The sequence below is a fragment of the Lolium rigidum genome, chromosome 1 (genome assembly GCF_022539505.1).
Source record: "Lolium rigidum isolate FL_2022 chromosome 1, APGP_CSIRO_Lrig_0.1, whole genome shotgun sequence".
Lineage (NCBI taxonomy): Eukaryota > Viridiplantae > Streptophyta > Magnoliopsida > Poales > Poaceae > Lolium > Lolium rigidum.
In genome coordinates, this window is record NC_061508.1 from 143,962,186 (window position 1) to 143,969,230 (window position 7,045).

The following is a 7,045-nucleotide window of genomic DNA, read 5'->3' on the forward strand; positions in this document are numbered from 1 at the left end:
CGAGGCAAGCGTTTATGTAGGCCTGGTCCTCCTTTTCCCATACCGGCTGCTTGCCTTCGAAGCCACGGCAACCGAGATGGTGGTGACCGATGTTCTTATCCGCCAGCTCCTTCCCCCAGGCCGATTGTTGTTTGGTGTACTCGAGCTGCTCGTTTTCCAAGAATTTATTATATTGATCCAGCGTCATCCGCGGGAAGTGGCGCTGGATCTCTGTCCAAGTCTCATTGTCACCAAGCATCCCCCTCAACATGGTTTTATAACCGCTGAGCTTCTTGGTGAACTTAGAGAGGGCTCTTCTGTTCACGATGTTATCCTTGGGATCCTCGTTCCTGTATTCCACAGGGAACTCATACCGTGCGTGCAGCCACGCAAGGAGTTGGGCCTGCAAATGCTGCTTCTTCTTGGTTCGGAGTTTCGTCTCGTTGACGTCGACGACGTCCCGAAGGATTGCTCCCAGTTGGAGGTCGTACCCCTTCGCCAGGTGCTTGGGCTTAGTAGGAAGACCGGTCTTGGCGTCCACCACGGTGATTATGTCGCGAGTGGTGCCGACCCTGTTTGGGCGCCGCTGCTTCCGTTTCCTCTTGGCCTTGGTAGTAGTATCCGAGCTACCCCCGGCAACGCCACTATCGGTGGTCTCGTCGGCAGCGGCCCTCTCATCCTCGCCATCATGGGAATCATCGTTGTCCATCTCATCACCCCCCTCCTCCGAGGACTCGTCATCGCTGCCAGGAAGTTCCTCCAGCTGATTCGAGACCATGTGCCTGTAGTGCTCATCCAACTTCCGCTGAGAAGACCCGTCAACTTTTTCGTTGGGGTCTGCAGAAGACGACATCGCTAGCTATATCTACCTAGCACTGCACAAACTAGCATACAGTAGCATCAAAAGTACTCAATTAAACAGCCAACCAGTAGCTAAAACAGCCAGTAATTAAACAGCCAGTAGCTAAAACAGCCAGTAGCATCAAAAGTACTCAATTAAACAGGCAATAATTAAACATAATTATAACAGCCTAGGATCTTATGAGAGCAGTCCAGCCTTGAACTAACAGCTCCATCAATATGTCTGAAGATAGTTACATAGCACTTGTTCTAAAACACTACTAGGTGGAAATCCACAGCGAAAATTCAGCATGACCTTTGCTAAAAATGGTCATGCCGGAGTGCCCGAAATTCGCCGGAACGGAAGTTAATCGACATTCCGGCGAAACATGGACACTCAATGTTTACCTGCAGAGAGAGAGATTTCACATGACATGCCATGCCATAGAGATGCACAGGATACTCAGCTCATGATCAAACAGCTAGGAGGTGCAGACTACCACAAGAAGGTGGTTTATTCCAGAGTCAAGCACATAACAGCAGTGTAGAGTTTGATGAATAAATTCAAATATATGATCAGATCATCTAAAGCATGTATGATCAGATCATCTAAAGCATGTGCAAGGCAATGGCCAATTCATATATGAGTGGAAATAAGCTGCATATCTTGAGCATTTAGAAGTCTTTATATGCATGCATATTCGCACTGGGAATGATGAGAGTTCGTAGTAGCAGTGAAACAGAAGGGCGGCAGCAGCAGAAATTGAATGCAGAATTGGATGAGGATTCCAAAATGTCTTTCCAAGCAAGTTCATATACTGTAGTACAATTGTTAGAGTACGTCATGGGCCTGGGCCCGTTAGTTTTAGGGTTTGCTTAGGGGTCAAGTAAGCCTTACTTGGAAGTCAAGTAAACCTCTCTATATATGGAGAGGAGATGTATCAATCTAATCAAGCAAGAATTAAGAAGGAAATCCCTTCCCTCTTGCCACCGGCCGTGGGCAAGGCCCCCGGCCGGCACTCTCACGCCATCCCTCTAGCACCACCATAACACTTGGTATCAGATAGCTCTCGTTCGATCATGTCTAGCCCTCCACCGAGTTCTTCCCACCCGCCGCCGCTGCACTCTGACGTCCCCGCCGTTTTCTCCCCGGCGGAGATCTCCGCAGCCCTCTGCGATCTCACCACTGCTGTCCAGGAGATCTGCCTCTTCCTGGCCGGTCCCTACGGGCCGCCGCCGCCGCCGGCGCTGCTGTCGTGGCAGCCGACGCACCAGGCGGCCTCCACCGCGATCGCCAGGCCGCTGCAGCCGACGCTGCTGCTGTCGTCGCCGCCACCCGACACCGGGCTGCTGCAGTCCCCGCTACCGTTGTCCACCATCTCCGGGCCGGGCCCTACCTCGGCGCCGGGGGTCCCTCTTCTCCAGCAGCCGTCCGCCTTCTTCCCCACCGGGACGCTGCAGCAGCAACAGCAGCAGCTGTCGCCGCCATCAACGCAGCCGCTGCAGCTGTTGTCCTCACCGATGATGTCCCTGCCGTTCGGTGGGCAGCTGCAACAGCAGCAGCAACTGCCGTCGCCACCAACACCGCAGCAGTGGCTGCTGCCGCCACCGACGCTGTCCCCGCCTTTCGGCGGTGTGGGAGCGACCTTGGCCTCGGGCTGTACATCGACACCGCCTGGGATGGCCTTCCACCAGGTCCGTTTCCCTCCGTCTCCGTCACCGCTTCCGGCTTGGATCGCTATCCGCCACGTGTCGGCGGCGGTGAGGCTGCAGGCTGCTGCGCGCGGCCTCCTAGCGCGTCGGCGTGTGCGGGAGATGTGTGATCTGCAGCTGCAGCTCCTCCAAGTTGCGCTTCGTTGCACAACGGACCTCGATCTCGTCCGCTGCGTCGGGGATCTTGGGCGTGCGGTTTCCCCCACGGGTGGTGGACATGCTGTTTTTCCCGCGGGCAGCGACCTCAAAGTCTGCGCCATCGACAGTCATCCGGCGGGGAGAAGGCATGGTGTCACCGACAGGAGCGCACCGCGTAGCACCACTGCATTCCGCCGCCGGCCGCCGCGCGGGCTCCTTTTGTCCCGCTGGTTTCCATGGGATCCAGGTGGCTGTACAGGTGCACGTCCGACGGGCGGATGGTGTCCACTTTATGTTCAGGGGTCAACAATAAAGCGTCCAAGTCCATTTCAGGTTGAGAGTAATAAAACAAGCCGAGATGTAAAAGGTTCGTTTTTAGGTGTTAGGTTTGTGTTGCGTCGAGTCATGATTTGTCGAGCTGCATGTCCAGGTGGGGTGTAGTGTTAGAGTACGTCATGGTCCTGGGCCCGTTAGTCTTAGGGTTTGCTTAGGGGTCAAGTAAGCCTTGCTTGGAAGTCAAGTAAACCTCTCTATATATGGAGAGGAGATGTATCAATCTAATCAAGCAAGAATTAAGAAGGAAATCCCTTCCCTCTTGCCACCGGTCGTGGGCAAGACCCCCGGCCGGCACTCTAGCGCCATCCCTCTAGCACCACCATAACAACAATATGCATACGTATTGATCCATAAGGCAAGTAAAATTAAGTTAGCACATAACAGCAGTGTACAGTTTGATGATGATCAATGCACAAAACTTACACTTCAGTCAGAGTTTCATGGTAAAAAAGCTCTGACTTAGCTCATGGTCAACTCATTACAAATTTGCATTCCAGGAGATGCGACATTCTCATATAGATGGAACAAGAATGCAGTTTGATGATCAATGCATGTACATTCAGGTGCACAATTTACATTTCACAAGGTGCATGTTTCTACACTTGGCAGAGCAAATTAATTCCTTGTTCAGTAAGGTGATATTGCTGTTTCATCTCACCAAATTAGACCAACGGTGAAACTGGGGACTTGCTAATTGTCAAGATCTACCAACTGTGTATACTACAGTTAGACAACAAATTAAGTAGCTGTCCAGTAGCATTTCACATGTAGATGCTTACTTGTTACGCCAATATTAAGATGCATCTTACAGGTTATGGGCTCAAACACACAGCTAAACAACGAAAAATGATTATCTCTGCAAATTGGAAAGGTAATGCATATAATGGTTTGGTTGGTGTACATCAAAGCACTCAGCAGCAAGTGAATTACAGAAAATTGCAGTCTTATTCTAAAAAGCAGTCAGACTTGGACCATTCCAATTCCAAGTAAATCAAACTCCATTAGGGACCCTGGAGGTTGAAGAACAAGAAGAGAAAAGGGGATTAACTCACCTTGAGAGAGGACGCTGGCGAGACGGCGGCGTAGCCGTGGGGGTGGGGGACAGCAGCGACGGCAGCAGATCGACGGCAGCCGTGGGGGTGGGGGACAGCAGCGACGGCGGCGGATCGATGGCGGCCTCCTTCCTCCTGCTGGTGGCCGACGAACTGGTGGCACGGCGGCGGAGGTCTGGGGGAGGCGGCGACGGCGGCGGATCGATGGCGGCCTCCTTCCTCCTGGCTGGTGGCCGGCGAGCCTGGTGGCACGGCGGCGGAGGTCTGGGGGAGGCGGCGACGGTGAGGAAGGAGGAGAGGGGAACGACGGCAAGGGAGAGAGGGAGGCAGGGGAGAGGGGCGCACCTGCGGTGGAGGGATCGACGGTGGCAGGGGGCAGCGACGGTGGCAGATCGACGACGGCAGGGGCAGCGACGGCGGCGGATCGAACTGGTGGCCGTGCGGATTTTTTGGTCGATTTGGCCGTGGGGAACGACGGCCACACGCCTAAGTCCTGGAACGCGTACCCCCGGCGTTTTTGCGAAACCGCCGGCGGTAATGTTTCGGCCACTTACAGGTGGGACCATGTGGAGTTACCACGGGCGGAAACGACCAATTCGCCGGGGGTAAGTAATTTTTTTCGCAGGGCGCGCGATACACCTTTTGTTCTGTAAACCATATTGCTATTCAAAAACGAATCAGTAACACAGTGGTTCCACTCACTTGGGCATAGTTGCAGCATCAGGAGTTCGAATCCCACATGGCGCAAAAAAGTCACCCATTTTTTATCCCTTTCCTAAACCTGTTTTGTTGTTTCTAGTCTTTTTTAGGATATACTTGAAGGATAATTAAATTGCAAGACATAAATTTAGGATTTTAATTCTTGAATTCCTTCAAAGTCCCTTCGGTGACATTCGATAAAAAACCAAGACATAAATTTAGGATAAACATGAAGCACAAATGGTTGTTCGAGAGATAGTTATTAGAAATACACAAATGACTTCAAAGTCCCTTCCGCTTGGTCCTTATGACCCCACCGGTATCGTCGCGACTCCTTGTGTACGGAGGAACACTTGACCTAGGTAGCGTCGTCCTTGTTCTTCTTAGTGTGTAGGTTCTATCGTCTTCATCGGGTTCTTCCATCATTGGGTCTCCAACGAGGCCGTCGAAGTCTTGCTCGTCGGCAACTCCATCCATTCCGACGAGGGCCCTTTTTCCTCTCCTTACGACAACACGGCTGGGCCTTGACGGGTCAGTTATGAAGAAGCATTGCTCGACATGCTTAGCCAATACCCAAGGCTCATTTTGCGTGATGGGGTTCTTGGTCTTGGATTTGAGGGGCAGTCGCATGGTGGTGACATACGCATCTTCTTTTGTAACGTCCGTAGCCCATCTGACACGAAACATCGGTAGCTTCTCCCCGACGTAGTCGAGCTCCCAGATTTCCTCGATCCTTCCGTAGTACCTTTTCTTCTCTTCACCCGTGTACGATTCCATCGTCACACCCGAGTTCTGATAATCGCTTCTTTTGTCTCTCTCCTCCGTGGAGATTGTGTAACCGTTGATGTCGTATTTTTGATAAGTCATGAGGTTGGGGACGGGCCCATAAGACAAGGCCAATATCATTTTGTCTACGTCGCTTGCCATTGGTGGGGGATTGGCATCAATCTGGTCTTTGAACCAGCGCGCGAAAGAGGAGTTGTGCGCTCTAAATACCTCTTCTTCCGTCATCGGCTTGTCAGCCCTGCTCTTAATCATATTTATGTGCTGATCCACCCAAGGCTCTACCTCGTTCATGTGTTGTAGTGCTACTAAGTGGGCCCTGTTAAAGTCTGTTCTCCTATCATCTTGATCCGCGTCGAGTTCCCTCCTGCCAGCGTTGTGGCCTACTCCCTCGAATCTGCCGAGGTGCTTGTTGGCGGGCAGTCCAACCGGACGTGGGTCGTCCTCGTTTAAATAATTCTCGCAGAAAGAGATGCACTCCTCGGTGAGAAAGCCCTGGACGATGCTTCCATCCGGATGTGCCCTGTTACGAACGTATCCTTTGATGAAGCCGTTCATTCTTTCTAACGCCATCATGTTGTGAAGGAACGCGGGCCCGAGATCCTCGATATCGTCCACTATATGCACCAGCAGATGGACAATGATCTCAAAGAATGCGGGCGGGAAGTACATCTCCATCTCGCATAGGATGGTGACGATCTCTTCCTGCAGCCTCCCGAGTTTCTTGACGGTTATCGACTTTCGAGTGATGACGTCGAAGATGTTATACAAGTCAGTCAGCGTCGCACGAACGTGCGGTTCCATTATCCCTCGGATTGCAACCGGAAGTATCTGCGTCATCATGACATGACAGTCATGAGACTTCATCCCGCTGAAGATTTTTTCCGTCGGGTCCAGCCATCTGCGTATCAGCCCCCTGTAGCCTAGGGGAAATTTAACTTCTAGGAGTCACTTGAAGAATTGTTCGAGCTCATCGGGATTTAGAGTGAAGCAAGAGGGGCGAGGAGTTTCGCGCTGCTTGGCCACCCTTTTGCGTTTGCGACCATCCGTCTCCTCCTCCTCAGTTTCCTGGTCAACCTGTGCGAAATGAAGCTCTTTCTCGATATCAAGGGCCATCGGGTCGTGTCTTGCTTTCGACCCGTCTTTGGTCCTCTCCGGCATGTTAAGCACGGTGCCAAGCAAGCTCTCGCACACGTTCTTCGTGATATGCATGACATCAAGGCTATGAGGCGTACCGAGGATCTTCCGGTGACGGCAAGTCCCAAAGCACGGACCTCCTTTTCCATACCCCCAAGAGCGGCCGGGGTTCCTTTTTCTTTCTCTTGTCTCCTTTCTTCCGCTTACCGGATCTTTATCTTACCCGCCGGAGGGCGGTCTTTCCAGTTTTTCAACGAGTATCTATCTCTTCGCCGCTTCGCCTAGGTGGAGGTCCCTCGACCTCATCCTTCCCATTGAACGAGTCTCCACGCTTCCTCCACGGGTCATTCTTGGGAAGCCACATTCGA